The sequence below is a fragment of the Podarcis filfolensis genome, assembly GCF_964270895.1.
Source record: "Podarcis filfolensis genome assembly, chromosome: 7".
In the NCBI taxonomy this organism is placed as follows: domain Eukaryota; kingdom Metazoa; phylum Chordata; class Lepidosauria; order Squamata; family Lacertidae; genus Podarcis; species Podarcis filfolensis.
The window spans coordinates 42,941,287-42,964,796 of NC_139603.1; the positions used below are offsets into that span (position 1 = coordinate 42,941,287).

Here is a 23,510-nt window from a genome sequence, read left to right on the forward strand (position 1 = left end):
TAAGACACTAGGCCATGTCAAAGAAGGGCAATATTTAGTTTGACATTATCGGACATAAGTGATGGCACTAGATGGAGAATATAATAAGAACCACCCCCCACCTACTGTTGCTCCCACACCCACTGGCAGAGGCGCCAGGTTGCGCCCAAGATTGAGAGGGCTCAGCGCACACTGCACGCGTGACACATTGTCTGGAGGAGCCAGCCGCTGAAGCTGCGATGTGCAACGTGCAATGCCCGTAACTGCACATGCCAGGCCCCCTCAACACTGAGGGGGCCAGACCCCTTTCCAACAAATATTGAGGGGCCCAAAGACACCTCGGCCCCCTAGTTGGCGCGCCTGTCCACTGACAACTAATATTCTGCAGTGAACTACTTATAGGGCATGGAAATTTCACAGGCGTAATAATCCTAAATACCAGCTGGGGAACAGTGGGGCAGAATAGAGCTACAGAACCAGAACTGCCTCCCAAGCCCGAGGGCTTGTGTTGCCAAGGGAGGAAATGGGGGGTGGGGAGAGCTTTTTTTGTTCCAACAGCTCCAGGCTGGCACATTCCCCAGAGCCCAAGGATTGGGTCTCTTAAGAGAATCCACACTTTGGATCCAGCAGGTCCCTAGCCTCAAACACCCCATTTCAGGGCTTTCTTGCAGGCTACTACTAAGCCTTAGAATTGCAGTATTAGTCATCATGTTTAATAGCTACTGAAATACGGTACCTGTCTTCTATGAATTTCAGTAATTCCCTTCTAAGCTATCTAAATTAGCAGCTATAATTTCAATGCTGTTATAGAAATAAATAAACCTTTGGTAGGTCCAAAGGCAAGTTAGAAACAAACATTCATTCAGATGAATTTAGAGGTAGAGGGATTAATAGAAATTTGGTGAATGTTATAACCTATTGAGAAGTTCTGAATATTTTATTTATATTTACAAAATTACTAGGCTAGAATAGATTACTTTTTGCTACAATAGAGAAAGAGACTTGTGCATGGCTAATGATTTCCTTCTGATCATGCCTCTGTGGGAGTGGTTCCTGCATTAGGGAATAAATATAAATCTAGTATCTGGAGAGAGGATCCTATATTTTTGGGAGACAGGCATGTTGTGGCTAAGAGAGATTATGAAGTTATGTTATTGAGATCTAACATAACTGAGAATGTGAGTCACAATATGCACTGGGAACTGGGAAATACTGCAGACCATAGTGAGCGGGAAATTTATTTCTGTAAAAGCTCATAAGAAAATGCTTAGAGGAGATTATATTTTTCAAAAGGGTATTAATTTATGACAAATGAAGGAAATTAGTGTGTTGTAGGAAACAATAGAGCATGTTGTGCAAGTTATTCCAGCTCTTAATATTGACATTTAATAGTTCATTAAAAATGGAAAAGAATATTGTGATTTGGGATACTGGGGGGAAAGTTCTGGGTAAACAACAAAGGAACTGAGCAGCTGGTCTGCTGTGGGAAATTCAGGGATTTCTATATCCAGAAGAAATCATGTATTTGAACTATGTATAATTTAAGCATTTTGTGGGTCAGCCTATAAAATAGTTAAATCTTCTCAAACTCTAGCTAGAAAGATGCAAAACGAGAGCAGTTGCTTATCCTCACTTTAAAAAAATATAATCCTCAGGTGCTGCTTAAACATGTTTTTTAAAAATCCCTACAGAGAGGGCACTTGCATATATCCAAAAATGTGCATCACACATGTTCAGAATCTTATAATGATGACTGCATACATGGGCTTTTTCTTCGGGGAATACATCCTCTGAGAAGTGATCACTGGCCACAGCTTTCTTGGCATATGTACAGTGACTGGAAATATTACCACAACCCCAGACATGGGACTGGCAGACATGCTAAACTACACATGGGCTGCATCCTGCATATCAATCAATCATCTTATTTGTGTGTCACCTTTCCAAAGTTAAAACCATGCTCAAGGTGCCATACAACATGAAAAACACATAATTACAAACATAATAAAAGTAGTCATAAACAATAAATAAAACATCAAAAAGTACACAACCAAACAGAACCACTGCCACATAAATCATAAAATATAAAATAAAGATACAAAAAATTAATATCAATAACAACCCCACCCCCAACAAAACCCCATAAGCAATGCCCCAAGCCCAAAGGTCTGTTCAGCAGCCTCAGCTTTTTGTAGCTAGAGTCACTCAGGGCTCCACCCTCCTAGGCCCACATCCCTCAAGTGTCCTGAAAACCTGGGACATCCTATTATTTTGTGTGTGAGTACAGTGCCCATTTGACATTGATCTTGAGCTGCAATCTTGCCCTGATTTTCCCCCCAGAGACATGATCTCACATGGGTCATGTGACATGGAAGACGCATCCCCAGGTTTTTTACCTCAATGGGTTTGAGGATATGCAGGCCAGGTGGGGAAAGGCCTGCAAGGCAGGGAGCAGTTCCAGAACTCACAGCCAAGATGGTTTGTGGAAATGCCTTCTTTGCTATATTGCACTGTGCAAAGTGAGTTCAAGAAAATATTTAGAATCTGGGGACTATTCTCAGAACTTTTGCAGCTGAATGGAACAATGGGAAGTGGTGTCCAAGAAAAAGAAAAAGCTTGTAAGATACTGAATGGGCCTAACTACCTCAGAAGACATTGTTGGCTCTCCTATCTATGTGCTTGTTCTCCCTGGCTGATCCTCCAAATATCCTGGATCTGTGTTTAATGTGGGTATTCTGCACAGAAAGAGTGTGATTCTTAAAGGGCCATCTATCCAGATCTATCCTGACTTTACAACCTTATTTAGCAACCCTGGTGCACTGCAAGCAATGATGTTTTGCAAGCACAATTTGGTTCCTAAGCCTTATTATTCTTTACATGTCATTGCCTTTACAAGAAGGATGAGCTGCAGCTCAAGGGGTGCTGGCCTTGTAATGCACTGGGAATATTAATAGTTTCCAGATTTAAACTGATTCATTTGTGGAACTTTACGTCTGGAAATTAATTTTTCATGTGTATATTGTGAGTTCCTAATTTTGTTTAATTTAAAACTCTTTATTGCCATCTGTTCCAAGTGGGCTGTTTCTTGGCATTTCTCATCAGAGCTGTTGCGTGCAGATTAGTCCTTGAAGTCTGTGGCACCATCCTTACCAAATGAAAGGGAGGAATTTCACCCCCTAGACAGAGGGTTCTTTTTCTACAGCAAGAAAAGCAAAACTTTGGCAAGCAGCAACTTAAAAGGAAGAGACTTTTATATTGTTGTTTGGTTTTTTGTTTTGTTTTGGGGGGAGGGGAAAGGATACTCAGATGAATTACAGGGTGTTGTGTGTTATTTTCAGTGCATCTTCTCCCAACTTTATTTAGTTCAGTGACTCATGTTTCCTTACCAAGGTTAACCAGTGTGGGGAGAGGTATGTGTGTTATCTTAGCTTTTCCTCTACACCTTCCCCTCCTTACTCAAAGTATCAGATAGCTACTGAGATACTGTACATCCATTGGCTTTCCTTGTTATCATCGGTGTCCTGGTTTACAATTCTGCTGTCATGATTTACTATTAATTTTGATTAAACCTTGACACTTTTCAGTTACCTATACAACTCATATCCTCACAGCTTTGCATCTCTCTCTCTCTCTCTCTCTCTCTCTCTCTCTCTCTCTCTCTCTCTCTCTGTCCCCTTTCTCCTCATGTACTTTTTTACTCCCCATCTTTGCATGCTTCCCATTCCTTAAAACTTGATATGTCCTTTTGCATTTGTTAATAGCCATTCAATATAGCAAGAATATTTTCCAGTACAGTGGTACCTCGGGTTACATACGCTACAGGTTACATACGATTCAGGTTACAGACTCCGCTAACCCAGAAATATTACCTCGGGTTAAGAACTTTGCTTCAGGATAAGAACAGAAATCGTGCAGCAGCGGCACAGCGGCAGCGGGAGGCCCCATTAACTAAAGTGGTGCTTCAGGTTAAGAACAGTTTCAGGTTAAGAACGGACCTCCAGAACGAATTAAATACTTAACCCAAGGTACCACTGTATCTATCCCTTTGGTTTCTGTTTTAAATTCTTTCTTAATACCTATCTCTAATGTCTAGCTTTGCTTTATCTGTCACTGGCAATTCACACACACTGTCTGTAGAAGCGAAAACACTTTTGCTTACTCTGTATCCAGTGTGGTCCTACCACTGGTTTGGGAAGCAGTGAACTCATGAAGTTAGCCATAATCCATACTTATCCTGTATCTATCCTGGGTTTTTTAAATATGAAATACTGTATTTTGGTGCATCTTTTTGCTAAACCACCTTAGATCTGAGTTGAGAATAAGAACGGCTGCCTCTCTTGCCTCTAGCCTCTTCCTGAAGGAAGCCCTCCTAGGAAGCCCTTGCTTTGATCTCTTCTCTCTCTCCAGCCTTCCCTCTAGGGAAGACAGGTGATAAAGCAGAATGAGGTTATGACAAATTGTCGAGGCAAAAAAATTAAATTGCTGTGCTCAAAGCAACAGGCAATTGAGACATGGATTGTCACACATGGTGTTTGTGCATAGTATATCGCATGTGCACTTTGGAAAATTTATAGCTGTTGGCATCTAGTGACATATAAACACTACCATTCTCTGAGTATTCTTATATGAGATCTTTTTAAAAAATAAATAAAAATTGAATGCTCAAATGTAAAATTGAGATGGGCAATTGGACCAGAAGATACAATTCAAAATTTTAAGATGATACAATTCCACCATGATGTTATTGGGACTTTAGCTTTTTGCTTAAATCCCACTTATTTCAAGAGATCGTCCAGGTGTGCATATCTCTAGATTGAGCTGATTCATATTTTGTAAGTTGTACTGTGACATTGCTATTTATTCCATTTTATTATAGCTTTTTTTTTTTTTTTAAAGAGCTTTTGCATCTTATTTATGTTGTTGGGTGAAGCTTGCCCTAACAGCATTTTGGCTGATGGAAGTCTCTAAACCAAATACTTGTCAGTTGCTGTTTATGATGGCATTGCCAGAGTTGAGCCGTGCAGGATGCTGCTGCTTCCCTACTTGCATGCTTAATATGCCACCGTTAGCACATCAGCAGAAGACCTTTCTTCTTCTTCTTTTTTAGATGAGCCTCTGATATGTTTTACCTCATATATTTTTATGAAGATGTTGTATTATGATGTTTTTCTGTTGCTTATTTTGTGGTTAGATCTGTTTTTCCATTTTGTTGTGAGTTACGGTATATATATATATATATATATATTTATGAACTGCCTTGAGCTTGATTTCATCATAGAACAGTGGGATAGTAACATCCAAGTAAATAAACAAGCTCGGCACAACAGCTTTCAAGGATAAGTGAGATGTTGAGAGAAAATAATTGAGAAATTCATTAGTTTGATGTCCAGTCACAACATACCCGGCTGATCCAATCAGATCAAAATTCTAGGGCTACTAGAAAAAAGTTACAATATATTAGGAAATTATTACTGTTTAAAGTAAAAAGTACTTTTTTAGAAAAGGGAATAGTTTTGGGATATATGTATCTGAACAACTTGATTTTAACATGAATGAACTCTTTTCTTTGAGACTAAAAGGCTGTGCCTTTAATGTTTTCCATAAAGATTGCTATTTCTTGTTTTTATCACTTGCTGGCATGCCATAAAGGCATTTTAGCACCTCTTGCTTTAGATTAATGCAGAAGATTACTTTAAACAACAGCTGATTTTAATCATGTTAATATCAACTCACCCTCTTCTTTTATAAATAACATTTTAAAACACATTTGTATTATTTTCAGCTCAGTATTTTCCAAACAATTAAGCTCATCAGAGGCAGCATAGACAGAAAATACTGCAGTTTGCTTTGTTTACTTGATGATTTTCACCTATGAGTGGTATCTGGCTAAGTCAGACCCATGCACGTCCAAGCAAGACCACAAAGCTGGATGGGATCCAAAAGGCCATGCAGTCCAACTCCACTTGGAGAGGCAGGAGAGCTATCCACCAGGATACAACAGATAAAACAAACTATTATCAGATAATATTAGATAATGTATTTTTATGTTGTAAACTGACCTGAGATCTATGGATGAAAGGCGGTATATTAATTTAATGATCGCTTACCCATTTCTAAGGGACGCGGGTGGTGCTGTGGTCTAAACCACAGAGCCTAGGGCTTGCCGATCAGAAGGTTGGCAGTTCGAATCCCCATAACGGGGTGAGCTCCCGTTGTTCGGTCCCTGCTCCTACCAACCTAGCAGTTCGAAAGCATGTCAAAGTGCAAGTAAATAAATAGGTACCGCTCCAGCGGAAGGTAAATGGCATTTCCGAGCGCTGCTCTCGTTTCGCCAGAAGCTGCTTAGTCATGCTGGCCACATGACCCAGAAAAACTGTCTGCAGACAAACGCCGGCTCCCTCGGCCAGTAAAGCAAGATGAGTGCGGAACTCCAGAGTTGTCCGCAACAGGCCCTAATGGTCAGGAGTCCCTTTTCCTTTTACCCATTTCTGGTTGGTAGGCAGTTATGGTCCCTCACTGGTCAGCCACCATCTCTGGCAGACAGGATTTCAACGGGCAGGACTTCCGCCCAGACTGCAAAATTTAAATGGGCCAAACAGAGGCCTACTAGTGTGTGAAAGCATCCCTGGCAGACTGTGAGCTGGATGACTCCACTCCGGTCTGCCAGTGATGCTTAAAAGCCATCTGCACCAGGGTAGTATTTAATAAATAATAATAATAATAAGGATATTTTCAGCCGCGTGATAATACAATTCTACTACTATCCCCCATTTCTTGCAGTTTTGTATCTTAAATAAGAGTCAGACCACTGGTCCATCTAGCTTAGGGGTTTTTTTTTCATCTCTAACCCTGGTCTATACAGCCTGGTAGTAGCTGTCCACACATGAATCTTCCTGAGCTCTACCTAAAGATACCAGAGATTGTATGCAAAGCATGTATGCTATCACTAAGCTATGTCTCTTCCCCCACGGATATGATCTAACACTGTTCTCACTATCAAGAGTTGTTTAGGGAAAGTGGTTGATTGATGGCACCACCAACTATATCTAAGAAGCCTATTTTATTCAACTTCCATTCCCAGAAAACCAGACTATCAGTGATTTAAGGTCAGCTCATTCATCAGATCATAAGTTGCTTGTCATGTTCACATTTATAACCAACTACTAGTAACTCTATTAGGATGGAGGCTTTGCTCAGCACCAACCAAGACTTTCAGTGCTTTCAGCCAATTTATGGATTATGCCTCTGGTGGAGAAGGACACACTACGTGGCAGGAAACCACAGTTCACGAATGAATTCATAGGGATTTAACTGTTGAAGGATCGGTGAAAGTGATGGATGTCCCCACATACACAGAGCCAATTATTCAAATTGCCAGTATAGTCACATCATACGTAGTTGCTAACTATGAAAAAAGTAGTTTAGCAGTAGTAGTAGCTGCAGCTCAGGCAAACATTTTTTGAGTGGTGGCGGGAAACAATGTTCATTACAAAACATGCATACAAGCTGTTAAACCTATTACGAAGTGACTGGCACATTCATGATACACAGTGGAAAGTCTAAAACAAAAGTAAAATGTTGTGGAAATCACTTTAATAGCATGCAGATGAATATGATGGTCTGCTTTCAGACCATTCCAAAAGAAAGGTGAAATAACAAATTACAAAATATGCTACAAGAAAAATCATTGAGCTTGTAATGCTTACCTATACTGTATAATCAAGTGCCATTTCTCCATGAAGCTCTTCTCTAACTCAGAATGCATGAACAGTCAGCATTCTATAGGCTAGGACCCTCAAAGCCACATGCTTTTTGGGTAGTGTGTATTGACATTTGTAACATTAGCTAACACATAACTTTCAATAAAACTCATGACCCAGACCAATTAACCAAGCAGTCTTTTATTTGATGACTATTTTCTCTGCTGTCTTATTATTAACCTTTGTAAGCTCCTCTGGGAACTTTTTTAAAACTGAAGAGCAGGATACAAATGCTTTAAATAAGATTGGGGTCATTTCTTTTGTTTGTTTCTTGCAGTGTGTATGTGTGTTGGTACCCAGCCATCTCTAAAGCACTCTTTATTTTGGAAGTGTATTTGTCTGGAGGTAGGGTGGCTGAGCTTCCAGGTAGCTCCCTGCTATGGCAAATGAGTGGGATGAGTGCAAGGCAAATGAAACCAAGGGAACAATACAATAATGTGCCTGTGTGTAATTCTGCATGTATGAGCCAACGTTACAAACTGAGAAAGAACTACAATCCATTTCTGAATGCTAACCAAAAAAACTTATAAAGACCAAATCAATACCTAATCAAGCGGAGGAGAGTTCACCCATCACTAGGCTGATGCTTAACAGCTTTTAAATCAGCTCTCAAACACCTTTAAACAAGCACCAGGAATGGACAACAAATGAGCCAAATGCAGCCAGAGAGGTACTTTCTCTACAGGCTGCAGGGTCTGTCATTTCAAAATAATACAAACTTCTGCATGAGCAGAAATGCATTTGAAAACAATATGATTACAAAAATACCTGAAATATTAGAAACAAGAAGTTGAATGAAAATGAAACCAAACTCATGGTTTTCAATTCTCATGTGCTGCTAAATTTAATTATCTATTGTCTTTAAGGGTAGGCTTAAAGTAAAACATAATAATTACTTAAGATTCTAATCTAGAACATAATAGTAGCAGTAATGTTTTAGCATTACAGAAGCTTAATTGGAATAACGGCCAAAGTATAGCAAATTAATGTTGATTAACACTATGACAAATAAAACACTTCTCTCTCTCTTGTTCACTCTGGGATCCAGATGGATACTAGTTAGTATACTTTATTTGACAAAAGTCATATTTCATAACTGTGTTTTACTTGGGCTTGGTTAAAGTAGCTGTGACTTTTTCTTAGGGAAAATAGATGTTGGAGCCATAAGGTCTGCTACAGTCGCCAGCAGACAGCATATAAAAGAGTACTAGAGATTATACCGAGTTCAACATTAACAGTATGTTAAAGAAATGACAGTAAATTGTTAATGGTGCCGTAAGAGGTAGAGTGGAATCATTTTGTACTGCAAACATGTCTTCCAGAGAAAATGTCCCAACATTAAGAAAAAAAAGATAGCTTTCAGCTGTTATTAAATAAGAAGCTAATGTTCCATTTCTTCTGGGAAATTGGTACTTTCTCTTTAATGGGAATGAAAAATAAAAAGAAAGCAGAATGTAAGTATATGCATGGGTAGGTATATGCATAACAAACCCTACAAGACCATTTCTTAGGTTTAGCATCCTGTTGGCTACCCACAACCACCGTAATTGAGTACTGCCTAAAGTAGCCGTCATTAGTACCCAAGGTCACTCAAAGGTCTGCCCAAAAACATGATTCACATGTGAGACAAACCTGTTTTAAAAAATAATTCCTGCCTCAAACTAACTAATGAAAGGCAAGAGCAAGGAATGTCATTTTCCCACTGGAATTCAGTATTGTGCTGAGGTAAGAGACAGAGGAGCTATTGAAGATATGAGATAGCTCTCCTCCTGCTCATCTTGGATTAACACAGGCATGATCCAAGTATTTCTCCTCTCTCCCCCCAAATCAGGAATAGCTCAGAAGGATGAGCCTTCCATAGTGTGCTATTGCTTCTCACCCCTAGTTTTACCTTCAAAATAGCCATCTTAACAAAGCAATGGAAAAACATCTGCCGATACCTGTATTTTACTATTAAAATAACTATTGAACTGGGAAAGCTGCCGAGCTATAGAAAATAAATCCTTAAACCTTAAAAATGGCACTGCTGGATCAGGCCAAAGGCCCATCTAATCCAACCAGGACATGGACGCAACAACACTCTCCTCACTTGGAATTTCCAGCAACATTGTGGCTAGTAGCCATTGATAACTTTATTATCCATTCATTCATCCAATCCTCTTTAAAGCCATTGAACTTGGCGGTGATTATATTTGTTACATTTAGGGACACCCGCTGGGACGCGGGCGGTGCTGTGGGTTAAACCACAGAGTCTAGGACTTGCCGATCAGAAGGTTGGCGGTTCGAATCCCCGCAACGGGGTGAGCTCCTGTTGCTCGGTCCCTGCTCCTGCCCACCTAGCAGTTCGAAATCACCTCAAAGTGCAAGTAGATAAATAGGTACCGCTCCGGCAGGAAGGTAAACGGCGTTTCCGTGCGCTGCTCTGGTTTGCCAGAAGTGGCTTAGTCATGCTGGCCACATGACCCAAAAGCCATACGCCGGCTCCCTTGGCCAATAAAGCGAGATGAGTGCCACAACCCCAGAGTCGGTCATGACTGGACCTAATGGTCAGGGGTCCCTTTACCTTTACTATTTAGGAACAATAGGAAAATCTTACATACAAAAATTGATGCTGGGTAATGTGACTAAAGGTAACTAAGCTCAACTGCTATTTTTAAAACAATTCTGGCTCTACTGTAAAATATGGACATCTTCCTGAAGACATATCACAAATACTTCACTATTCAACAGACATTATAGATATACAGTATATAACTCTTCACTTACAGTTCTGAACAGCTGAACCAAGTTTCTTTTTTCAATCTCCAGAATCTGTTTGATGCAAAATCCTGCACAAGGGAAAGGGGGGGGGGGAGAGTACAAACAGAATGTTCAAGTCTATTGAAGTATCTTTTAAAAAATAATCAAGTTGAGAAGTTCAGCTTTTTTAAGAGGCCACATTTAACAGTCAGTGTAATCAAACACAATCTTCCTTCTGTGTTTTGTGTTCATAAACCTTCATGTGGAGGCTCTGAAACGAAGCCAAGGGAGAAAATGTTAGTCCTAACTGCACTTTAAAGTTGACCATTTATACTGCTAAATCTGCACTTATGTGGAAGTTTTTATAGGTATCATGGCTTTATGTGACTGAACTGCATTTTCTCTTTAAAAAGGAAGGGGGTGGGGAGAGAGAGCTTTCCCACATGTTAAATGTTTTGGATCAGATATCCTATTATCTTAGTTCTCTTTAAAATATCCTCAGGTTGCTCCATATTGAAAAGCTTTTGGAATATGTGGATGTCAGATAATATAAACAGCAAAGTCTACTCAGGATGCAAACTTTCAATAAAGTTTCTGAAAAGTGACTGTACATATGGGTTGGATATCCAAAAAGTTGCATAAAAGTCTTGCCCATATAGTTGCCAGCTGGCAAGGTGCTGCTCCTGTTATTAAATTTATCAGTCAATCCTCATGGAACTCTGGACAATTGAATGTTCAAGATCAAACTCTTCAAGCTTCTAAATATAGTCATTGAAAAGGGTCTGGGTCCAATAATACAGTGTCATTCCTGGATCACTTCTCAGTGCAATCCATTTTTACAGCAGGATCAATATGTTAATTTTTCCTGGACTGTGTCCTCAAGGAAAACATTGTGTGTTTGAATGTTGACTCACAAAGAAGAAGAAGAAGAAGAAGAAGAAGAAGAAGAAGAAGAAGAAGAAGAAGTCGTCCTTTGGCACAACTGTTTCCACCTGCAAGGAGTTTGTTATGGGGAAGCAATCCAATCTAGGTAGCACAGTTCAGGACAAAGCTTTAATATTTGGTTGTGCTGGTTCTGTAAACCAACTCAGGGCTTATTCACATTTCCTAGTGTCCTGCTGTTTCTCTCCAGGGAAAAGCACATTTTAGCTCTCAGTTGGAGCAAACAGCAATTTGAGTTTTCCCCAGATTGCCATTTGTTCTGCTCTATCGCTAAAGAACGGATTTTCCCTTGGAAGGGAGTGGCAAGGGGAAAGCCACTCTGACCTGTGCAGCACAAGCTAAAGTGTGGATGAGCCCCTACAATGGATGCTTCCAGACAGGAGGCTTAGAATCACAGAATTGTAGAGTTGGAAGGGACCCCGAGTGTCAACTCTTCAACCGTCTGCAATGCAGTAATCTTAAAATGTGGTTTCTCCCTCCAGTTTGAAACCATACCAGACGTTCCCTACTTAGCTTTGCAAATGTGCTGCAGGTAAAGCAGTGTCTAGGCCTTGTTCCCTTCCAGGTAAAATCCCCTAGAGTAATTTCTTTGCCCCTCATAGCCCTTCAGCCTGGATTGGATTATGCCCATGGTTCCTTATCTTCCATAAATTCAGCCAAATGTTACATCCTCACACATGTATCAATAGGTCTACTACTGCATGGCTAAAGGAAGATAAACAAGCAAAAAGGCACCATGATGGGCCCATGGTGGGACATGCATGGGATTACAGCACAGATCAGGAGTCATAGCTATAATCTAACACAGTGGCAGGCATAATCTCAGGGGCCAAATAGAGAGGCCTAGAAAGTCACATTTGCACTATGAGTCTGAGATTCCCCATCCTTGAGCGTCCCCATCCCTGCTCTAACATAAGGTTCCTTAAGATAAATCATATGTGTGAATGTATGTGCATTGGATCAAACTATTAGCCTGAAATAGAGCAATAGTTCACCCATAATTTAAATCTTACATGGAGCATTACATTAGTATTTGGTTCCTATTATATCTTAATATCTTGCAGCATTCCATATAAGCCACCTGTCCGGGCTAGAATAGATAGACCACTAGATGTCCTTTGTATATTGTCCCTGGGTTTCCTAGAATTCTCTTGGAACTGCTATTCAAACTGCTTCAAAGGTTATTGCTAATATCATTTGTTTTGTTTTCCGCTGTGTATAGCTGCACCATGCCTAGAAAGTCACCTAGAAACTCATGCCTAGAAACTCACCTAGAAACACCATGCCTATGCTTCTTCTGTGTGCAGCCTCTCATGGCAAGTATGATGACAAACTTCCAATCTAAATAGGTTTTAGAGCAAAAATCCTCCAAACACTACTTCTCCAAAAATACTGGGTCCCAGTCTGATTGAGAGAAAAAAGAAGATCTATCAGATGGTTTGTCTCAGGGGTTCCCAAACTTATTTGGCCTACTGCCCCTTTTCATAAAAAAGGTACTCAGCACCCCCTGGTAATCTACCTTCTTTAAGCTGTGTTCCACTTCCCGATGAAGCTGAAAGGGGTTCACCCAAGCCCAGGAAAACCCCTCGCCTCCAGAGCCAAGGGAGGCGTTGTCACCGTCCTGCAATGGCACTCAACCTGGCGATAAGCGTCATCACACAACAGATGAAACATGTATGAATGGTTTTTCAAAATTTTCTTCTCTTCACTTACCGTATTTCTTTATGCTTCCACTATCCCCTTATTTTTATTCAATGCCCCCAATTGCACCCGAGGCTACTACCACCCCTCTGGATCGTTCCAGCACCCCTAGCGGGCAGTATCACCCACTTTGCGAAACAATGGTTTATTTATTTACTCCACTTATCTCCTTCCTTCCATCCATCAAGGAGCTCAAGGAGGCATACAAGGTTTTTACCCTGCCCCTGGTTTAATATTCACAACAACCCTGTGGTGGGGGTTTGTCTGAGAAAGAGTCACTGGCCAAAGATCACTCAGTGAGATTCATTAGAATCTGGGTCTCCTCAGCCCTAGTTTGACACCTTAACCACTAACGTATATTGGCAACATTCAGATCCTAGACTGGGGTTTGTTAGGGGTTTGTACTTGAAAAATATAGCAGAAATCTGAAGGGAAAGATGAGGAAGCTGATCAGTAGGGAAGACCCATTAGTCAGACACAGTCTGATGGGTATAGACATCATCAAGGCAGCCAACTTCCTCTTACAACAGCCAGAGCCAAACTGAGCTCCTAGGTGCTGGAGTAAGCCCTGCTATCTCTGAACCAAGTGCTTCAATATACCTTGAAGGCACAATTATCTAATCAAGAGCTTAGGACTCCTTTGGAACTCCATGGTTTCCTCATGGGCCATTTGTCATCTCATTCAAGGAAACCCGTGTAAATGTGAAATCCAGGGGAAAGAATTAGGCATGACACTGATTTATTATTTTTTCAGTGCACTCCCTTATGTAAGATGTTGATATACATATGTGAAGATTGGTTTCTACAATTTATTGCTGTGCAGGACCCTCAACAGTTTGCACGACTGATGTTGATGGGCAGATCACATTAGGTCTTTCAATAATGATGTTTATTTATGGGTAAGAATTATATTAATACAAAAGTTAAAGATACTATACTGCAGTCTTGTATATAACTACTATTAAACACCATTATATATATTATTCCCCTATGTTATGTAAGAGACTATTAGAACTTTAAAGCAATATGCGCAGAAAACACTTTATAGCACAATCTCCTTTAAAAACAAGCTGAGATATGCATGGCATCCATTGTTATCAGATTTCTTGGCATACAGATTTAACAAATATTACACATGCCTAAAGTGTAGGCTTAACCAGCTGGTCCTTATCCTAATCTGACCCCAAGAACTGGGTGTGACTATTAAAAACCCTTTTCAAGGCAAAATTTTGTTTCTAGGATATTTATGAAGCAAGTTTGCCATATTTGCTAATCCTAGAAAAGAATGAGAATTCAAGATTTTGACTAACATGAGTAAATTTCCATGGTAGGCTTGTGTAGTAAAATATACCTACGGAAAATTTCTACCTTAAACTTTTAAGTAATTGAAAAGATTACATGAGAGAGAGATGAATATCTTTTAAGAAGACATTCAGTGGCTAATTAAAATCAGGTCCAGTGCATGTTGCATAGGCATAGAAAGTAAAAAGGTGATTGGAATGTCTTGGCTTCATTTTACCTTCTTGCACAGTAAGAAATTATATATTTATCATATTTGAAATATATGGCAGCTAACAGATTGAGGTTGAATCCTGACAAGACAGAAGTACTGTTTTGGGGGGTCAGGAGGCGGGCAGGTGTGGAGGACTCCCTGGTCCTGAATGGAGTAACTGTGCCCCTGAAGGACCAGGTGTGCAGCCTGGGAGTCATTTTGGACTCACAGCTGTCCATGGAGGCACAGGTCAATTCTGTGTCCAGGGCAGCTGGTATGCATCTGGTACACAGGCTGAGACCCTACCTGCCCGCGGACTGTCTTGCCAGAGTGGTGCATGCTCTAATTATCTCTTGCTTGGACTTCTGAAATGCGCTCTATGTGGGACTACCTTTGAAGGTGACCCAGAAACTACAACTAATCAGACAAAACTTTTCCCATGGACCCCTTTAGCGAAGTAAAAAATAGGTTCTAGTTTTGACTAAGGATCCAACTGAATGCATTTCCTGTCAAAAGCTGTGACTGTTAATATGAGATAGGCAAAACCTCCAGACATGCCCCATTTGCCTGCAAGCAAAGTCCTCCCTGGCCCTGAATATGGCGACCAATTAATTCCACAGCAAGGTTGTGCTACAGAACTGTCTGCCTACTTTCAGGCGCAGCCAAGAGATATGGGGGGTGGGGGGGTGGCATCCATTTCCAACTGTGCCGCTCACTCACAGCGCAGCTGGAATTTATACTATAGAGATGTATCTGAGAGAAGATTAGCTCCCCCAGTTCTGTCTCCCTAAACCACGTCCACTGAACCAGCCACAACTGGCCAATCTGAAGTTCATTTTTTGGCGATTTGACGCAGAAGACCCCAAGTGGCCAATGCTGTTAGTGCCACTGGCAGTCATGTAGGTGAGGACCCTTGCCCTCCCCATTTCCCCCACAGCCATGCCAAGCTACAATCGCTGCCACTGGAAAAAACAGTAAGCCGTCTGTATCAAGGAATCTTGTTCAGTAATTAGTGTGGTTCTAGTGCATCTATCTGTAAAAATAAATAAATCTCTAGATGTGGGATTCTGGGGAATATTTAAAGAAATCCAATTACTGCCCCAGTGAAGTTCATAATGGATTCTTCTAAAAAGCAGGAATTGGAAGTCACTGAGCATACCAGAATGAGTTTGCACTATGTTTACCCCCTGTTTCCTGGAAGGTAGAGAGCAATCAGATGAATCAATATTTATAAAAACAAGACAAAAAAATCCTCAGGCTTTTAAAGTTTCTTGGTTGTTGTTTTTTCTGGGTAAAAGAACATGGAAGGGACTCCTTTATTCTTTCCTTTGTAATGTAATTTAATGTGGCAGATGCTTTTACCCAATGTTGGAGCCACAGCTGGGAATGGTCATGTATGCTTTCTGGACTATATAATGCAAGCCAGTAATCTGTATCTATCAGTCATCAGTCACCTACTTCAAAATCAGTTTCATATGACCTATATAAATACATGAGGGAGCTTCGACTGTTCCAGTTTCACAAAACTTTCCTGAATTCAAGGGAAGCAAATTTTGTGCCCTGTGAGTTGGTGGTACATTTTATTGGCTTTTAAAGCAATCATCCACAATGTGTGACCCAGCAAACCCAAAATTATCACCAGGATACATATGATGGCCTAGTAAATGTTTCACTTGCCTTCTAGTAATGGTGGAACAGTGAAATTGTCAGCACCAGGCAAGCCACACAAGACTGCTGGGCTCCATATGGCTTAGTGGGTCAGACATTGTCCAGGCATGTTCTAAATGCTACAGAAATGTGATTACCCTTTTTTTTGGAAGGAGCTATAAAAGAATATTTGAATCAAAAGGTTTGAGATATAGTCTTGGTTGAAAAATTGACAAATAAAATTGGCTTGGGGGACTAAAAAGAGGGATAGATTGGATCAGAATGGTTTGATTTTGTACTGCATGTTAGTAAGAAAATGAATGTTGTAATGCCTCCATCTAATTATACTACTCTGTAGAACTCATAGCTGTTTATTTTTTTGGTGTCGTGACATTTCTGCTGTACTTTGAAGAGAGTAATTATTGTGTGATTCTTGCCATGCCTGTTAGTTTCTGCAACACAGTTTAATTTACGTTTTAGGTTCAAATTTTATTTATGCCTTAGGTATGTTTTTTGCCTCTGTTTGGCCCTCAGGACTCTGCCTGGACTACCTCTCCCTCCCCTGCTCTGTGTTGTCTTCTACTGACTTTACCTTGCTGTAATGTATTATTGAACTGTGACAATACCTCTTGCTAGGCTGAATAGAGGATATAGTCCACAGTGTATGGCTCATGGAAGGTTGCCTATGGTGGAATGTGGCTTTCAGGCTGAAATAGGTTCCCTGCTCCAATATAAATCTGTCGCAGGACAAAGACGTAAGCAATTCTTGTCCTCAATTTCACCACAAATATAGTAATACTTAAATGATCCCCTGGTGGAGGAAAATGGCTGATCATCGTGTTTCTAAGCAGATGTCCTTGAAAATAGTGTGCACATTAATACAGGATATTCGTGCAGTTTAAAACTCAGGATCAAAGCAGAAAACACTTCAAAAAAGCCACTCGATATATCCTTGCAGATACTGGGAGAACAACCTTTCCTAGCCTGATGGCTCACTCAAAGTCCAGGATGATCACTTAATGCTTCCTTAATTATAAGTAACCAATGGCAGCTTCCTCGTGATAACTAGGCATCTCTGTCTAGCTGCTGGTATACGATTAACATCAAAGTTTGAAGAACATGACATCCCTCTAGCTAAGAAGAAGGCAAAGAAATAATACAGAGCCAGATTTCAGTTTCCATTTGGAGAACAGAGAGCTGTGATTTTCCTGTTAGTTCCTTAAAAAGCAGGGTGAATGGAAGGGCGGTTCTGGGAATATGATGCAAAACCAGCAGATGTGCTGCTGCTGTATATTTGTAACTAAATGTTATGAAGATATTATAGGTACTTCCAGACAGCCACTATTTTCACGCAAGGTTCAATCACACATTGACAAATTCAGGTTGTGCAACCGTAGTTCATTTGGTGCTCCAGCAAAAGAAATCTGCTTCCCCAAAAGATTAGGCATTTTGCAATTAAAAAAAAAAGTTATGAGGGAAGTGTGGGGGAACACTTGCTTTGACACAACATCATCTAACGTCCCTGCAAACAAATGAGAATGAACACTTATTAAATAGCCAACGACTATTTCCCTGGAAACGTATCAGGATGAATCCTCAATAAACAGGTCATCTGGAGGTGCCTTCCAGTGAACTTTCCCACCCCAAGAAAACTATGACTATATACACATTACCAGCTTAAAGCACAGTAAGATCTTGGGGGAGGGGTGCATTTCAAGTCACATTTGCATATTGTTATAAACATTGGTAAGGTCTGATGTGTTTCTAAGTCACCCACTGTCTGTCCATGCCAATGGGTGGAGAGCAGGCAGGGATGCAACACTCCCTGGAACTCCTATTCATTAAGTTGTCATTTGTGCATGTGCAAGCACTGTGCCTTCGGCTTTCAGTTCAGATTAAAGCTGGTTTGAGGGATAATGCATCAAACGGCAATATTTTTCCAGAAACAACAGGATACATATAGATTGTGGCTATACAGTCATACCTCGGGTTGAATGTGCTTCAGGATGAGCGCATTCGAGTTGCGCTCCACGGCAACCCGGAAGTAACGGAGCGTGTTACTTCTGGGTTTCGCTGCTTGAGCATGCATAGATGCTCAAAATGACATCACACACATGCGCAGAAGTGGCGAAAAGTGACGCGCATGTGCACAGACGTGCCGTCGCTGGTTACGTTTGCTTCTAGATGTGGACAGGGCTCTGGAACGGATCCTGTTCGCATCTAGAGGTACCACTGTACATGGCTTCAAAAACCAGTGTTAGGAATGCACTGGATGCAGAGTAAATGGTAATGACAAAAGCCAGTCATTCCCCGTTAGAAATCCTCACTGTTCTTAAGCAGGGAAACACACACCAATATCATAGGATCATAGAGTTGGAAGGGAAGGGATCCCATGGATCATCTAGTCCAACCCCCTGCAATGCAGGAATATGCACCCCTAGGGGATCAAACCCATGACCTTGGCATTATCAGCACCACACTCTAATCAACTGAGCTATGCAAATATAAACAGTTATCCAAACTCTTGGTGAGAACTGCGGAAACTAATGCCATTTGTAAACACTGATTACCCCATTATACTACCTCAAAACACCCCCCTAATTTACAGCAACTGTGATACTTATTGATGGCCTGCTAAGTTTTGTTGCTTCTGCTTATAAGTCTTCCGGTATGCTTAGGTTTTCCCTTTCAAAATAGATAAGAAATTGGTTCAGTTCAAAATGTGTGACACTGACACATACTGAGTGGGTACAGAGGCCAGGCGAACAAATCCAAACACCTTTTATCTTATTCTGTGGTAAGCTGAGGTAAAGTTTTATCTCATTTTAGCCAAGACAAATATTTCTATCCCTAGAGGATCTGAGTTTCATCAGTGGAGCAATGTAACATGACAAGCCATGCCTTTCTGGAAATTTGCTTCTTTGCCTAGGGTGCTTTGTGAGGCACATAGCCAAAAAAGACTTCAGCTACTCCAGGACTGCACTAATGTATCCAAATGTGCCTGGAGAGCTTTCAAACTCTCATGTAATAGATGTTCAAAACAAAAAACACCCCACACCCCCAAAATGAGGTGGGGTTTGGTAGGGGAAGGCTATGTAAAGAGAAGTAATCTGTGTGCCTTGTTTGTACTCAAGAAACACCAGTTGGGCATAATGGGGGCGGAACAGGGCAAAACAGGGGTGAGGCAGAACAAGGTAGGGCGGTCTTATGCACGTTCCGCCAGGAACGCGACCCCCATGCAAATCAGGGGTTGCCTCTCTCTCTCTCTCTCTCTCTCTCTCTCTCTGTGTGTGTGTGTGTGTGTGTGTGACATAATGGCCACTGCTAACTCAAAGGTGCAGTAGCAGGGTACCACTTACAAAGTAAGGTAAGAAAGAAGCAAAAAATAATAAGAGGAACATGTGGTAACACACAAATATAAATCAAAACACCCATATTTCTTGAGTTGGTGTAGACGGTGAATGTTGAACAGCTAAGTCTGAAGCATAATAAATAAAATGCCACCAGATAATGTAAAAGTACTCTGGGTTTTCCATCCTCTTGGAGACACAATTTATATGTCATTTTTTTCTGTAATAGCAAAAATCCCTAAATTTTTATACCACAAAGACAAATGTAGATTTTTCAAGGTTTTCCATTGTTGGGTGGTTGAAATCCTGGTTGCAGCTAGCCTTCATGTAAAAAGTTATTTAGAGTGATAGGCAATCATGTTATAAGTCCACATATTCAGTAATGACATCTGTTGGTAAAACAATTTTTATACCATGCGCAGGATGACAGAAACACTGCAGGAGTGGAGAGTCTACTTTAGAACTCCCTGAAAAGTTGTAGAAATGCTCAGTTTGCATGGCAAGTGAACCATGCTGGAAGCAGCATAAGAGCCCAAACATCTACACATATTTATTCTAGATAAGGGATGTCTCTTTAACTGTCCTGGTTTAACTAGCTACATAGTCTTCTGGTATGGTAGAGCCAACCTAGCTTGTAAAGCATATCTCTGGCAAGATTGATGAGATATAGGGTCCATCTTGGGACTCAGCTGCTCACCATGACAAACCAGATATAGAAGTTCTACTTATCACATCATCACTTCAACTGTAAGGGCAGCTGTTGAAAATGACTTCACTGTAACAACAGAAGAAGAGCCCTGCTGGATCAAACCAAAGGTCCATGCTCTTTCCCATAGCGGCCAGCTAGATGTCTCTGGGAAACTCACAAGCAGCACATGAGGGCAAGAGCCTGCTCCCACTGCTGCTCTCCAGCAACTGGGACAGAGGGGAATCCTAACTGGAACACTTCCATACAGCCATCATGACTAGGAGTCAGACTTTATCCTTATTGATTTATCTAATCCAGTTTTAAAGCCATCTGAGCTAATAGTCATCGTCACATTTTGTGGCAGCAAATTCCTTTAAGCTAACCATCTGTTATGTAAAGATTGTTCTGAATCTATGGCCAAGTAATTTCACTGGAAGAATCTGAGTTCTAGTAGGATGACAGATAGAAAAACTTCTCTGTCCACTTTCTTCACTCCGTGCATAATGTTATAAACTTCATAAACATCCTTTCTCATGCTATGCTTCTCAGTGCCCAGACCCTAAGGATGAGGTCAAGAAAACATCTCCTGTCTCCACAAAGTCCTCCCTGCCACCAGTCTCGCCACACCTCACAAGAGTAAAGTCATTTAGGAACCAACAGGAAAGGTTGTCTAGCAGCAGAGAATCCATTTATCAGCCAGATCTGAGGTGTGTGGGTGTGTACTGGGGCTCATCTAATAAAGGAGCATCAATTTCTGAACTGAGGGAGACCACATTCTAAATCTCTATAACAAAAATGCAAATAAAAGAAAACAGCTCTTTTTGTGTTTTTTACCCTTATTTGTATGTCACATGGAGCTGCGCCCTTAGCTGCTCACATGGCTGCAGATTTTTAGTTAGTTAGTTAGTTAGTTAGTTAGTTAGTTAGTTAGTTAGTTAGTTGTTTGGGTGGAAAGCCTGCCCTTCTGTTGTTACACAATACAAATGGCGGCAGAGATTTTACATAGATTCCTATCTGTTGTTGTTTAAAGTCCTTCTACTATGATTTGCTTTCTTTCCCTCTTTCCAGCAGATATCAATGACAATTTAATGTCAATTTCCAGAAGGGTAATAGTGTCAGGTTCTCTGTCTTTTGGAACTCAGAGATGATGTTGACATAGCTATGAGCAAAACACAGTTTTGAAGGTTCAAAGCAGATTCTGCAAAACGAAATCTGATGTAGCCAAATGCCACAAGGAGGAATTATTTTAGCACCTTTTTCTTTTTGTTGCTGTTGGCTTTGGGGAAACATTATTGTACTGAGAGACATAGCATGTTACAGTTTGCCTGTAAGCTCTTCTCAAGTAAGGAATAAGAACTGAACATACAAGTTCCAAACTAAATATGGATTGCTTTCAACATCCATTCTAATGAGTCCTCTTACTTAAAAGCAGACAGTTGATCACAAACAATTTAGACACCGCAAGCCTGGTTGCTTTTTAGATATGAGGGGGAAGGCAACAGGATTCTCTTCCCTACTGTTATCAAGAAATCAGCATAAGTCAGTCAATAGAGTTTACAGGGTTTACAGTACATAAAGGATGTGCCTTTGATGATGGCTGAGTGTGCATTCTCAGCATGTTAAGAAAGAAGAAAGATCAGTTCCCAGAACTGTAATCAGGAATAAAATTTCCTGGAAAATAAGATCTGTAAATCATTAAGGTGGTTTTTTGTGCTCACCTTTTGGTGAACAACAACATGGGATGGAGTTGTCTCAGTGAATCTAACAATTATTGTGGATTTTAAAAAAAATAATAATTAAAAATATTAATTACATTTATTTATTTTCCACCTTTCTCTAGGGAGTTCAGGGTAGCTTATGTAGTCTCCCCATTCATTCTCACAACAACCCTGTGAGCTGGGTTAGGTGCATAGGAAGCTGCCTTATCAGACCATTAGTCCACCTAGCTCAATATTGTCCACAATGACTGGCAGCAATTGTCCATTTTCACAGTTCTTGTGGTTGGAGAGTTCCTGGCATCCCTGAAAAGGCCATGTCCAGGAGGAAGAGGGTAGAGACAGAGGCTGACCATAGAACCTGTTAAAACCTGCTTTCTGAGAAACTAAGCCCTCGAGTCTAACTGAAGACTGACCTCAAGGGTTTTTCCCCACTTTGAGGCCCATGTCTATGCTTAATGTTAATTAGTAATGGAGCAGTACATGCTTGTGTGTGACCAATAGTAGTTGTGATCACACATTTTTCACATGTAACGATGTATTAGAACCATATAAATATTTTCTGTGCACTTCAAGGAGCTGAACAGATTCTTTGGGTGTCAACCTACTCTGTGCCATCTGCTATAGTTGAATAAACAGTTTGAGCTTTCCTCCTCACTGTGTTCATTGGCTACGTTCACCCCACTCAGCTGAACACTTGTCCACTACAGTACCCTTGGAGCTGCTGTATGTGGAGAAATAAAGGAAAGTCACACTGTACACTGGAATCAGAGGCACGATAATGTGAAGAACACAAGATAGTCACGTGTGCTGGGCCTCACAATAATTAAAAGAGGCTGGAACTTCAGACCTTTCCCATGCTCCTTCAAATTCTATGATTCTAAGATTCTAAATTGTGTCCTGAAACAACAATTGACAAACAACACCAATTACAAACACATGTCCTGGGACAGACCAAGCAAAAAGAAATCTGGGGATGACATTTGTTGAGTAATGAACACTGTCACTAATGAAAGGATTGCTGCATCTTCTGTTTTATGCTAATATATTTCCTAAGCAGAAGAAGCCAATTTTCTCATAGAAGTGGCAAATGGAACCTATTAGGCTCAATAACAGCAAGGAACATTGTGGAACCAAAAGACAGGACAGCTAGCGTGAGAACAATTTTTGGACCAAACAGATCAAAGCTTTCAAATGCATGCATAGAAAGTGCCTTACACAACAAGGTTTTCTTTCCAACGCAGCACTGCCTTAGGAGTGTACTAATTAATGCATGTCAGTTCAGAAAACAATGCCCAATAATTTTTTGAGATCTAGAAATGATCTAAGTATGCATTAAGAAATGCTTCGTCTAAGTTGCCAAAAACTGAATTAGGACAAATTAATGTTGATCACAGGCATTTAGACTTACAAGCTGTAGAACTGTCTAGTGAAGATTATGCGGGAGTTCCTGTACCTAACATATAGCAGGGAATAGCTCAAGAGCCAGGGCTAGAC

The 23,510-nt window shown here is 40.6% G+C and overlaps 1 long non-coding RNA gene across 3 annotated transcripts in view; it reads right to left on the minus strand.

The window, feature by feature from the left end:
• LOC310766460 overlaps positions 1 to 23,510 on the minus strand; it is a 132,800-nt gene that overhangs the window by 32,192 nt on the left and 77,098 nt on the right. For all 3 annotated transcript variants that reach the window (XR_014550165.1, XR_014550166.1, XR_014550167.1), the window contains exon 3: positions 10,506 to 10,567. This is a non-coding gene — a long non-coding RNA (uncharacterized lncRNA). The remainder of the gene's footprint in view (positions 1 to 10,505; positions 10,568 to 23,510) is intronic.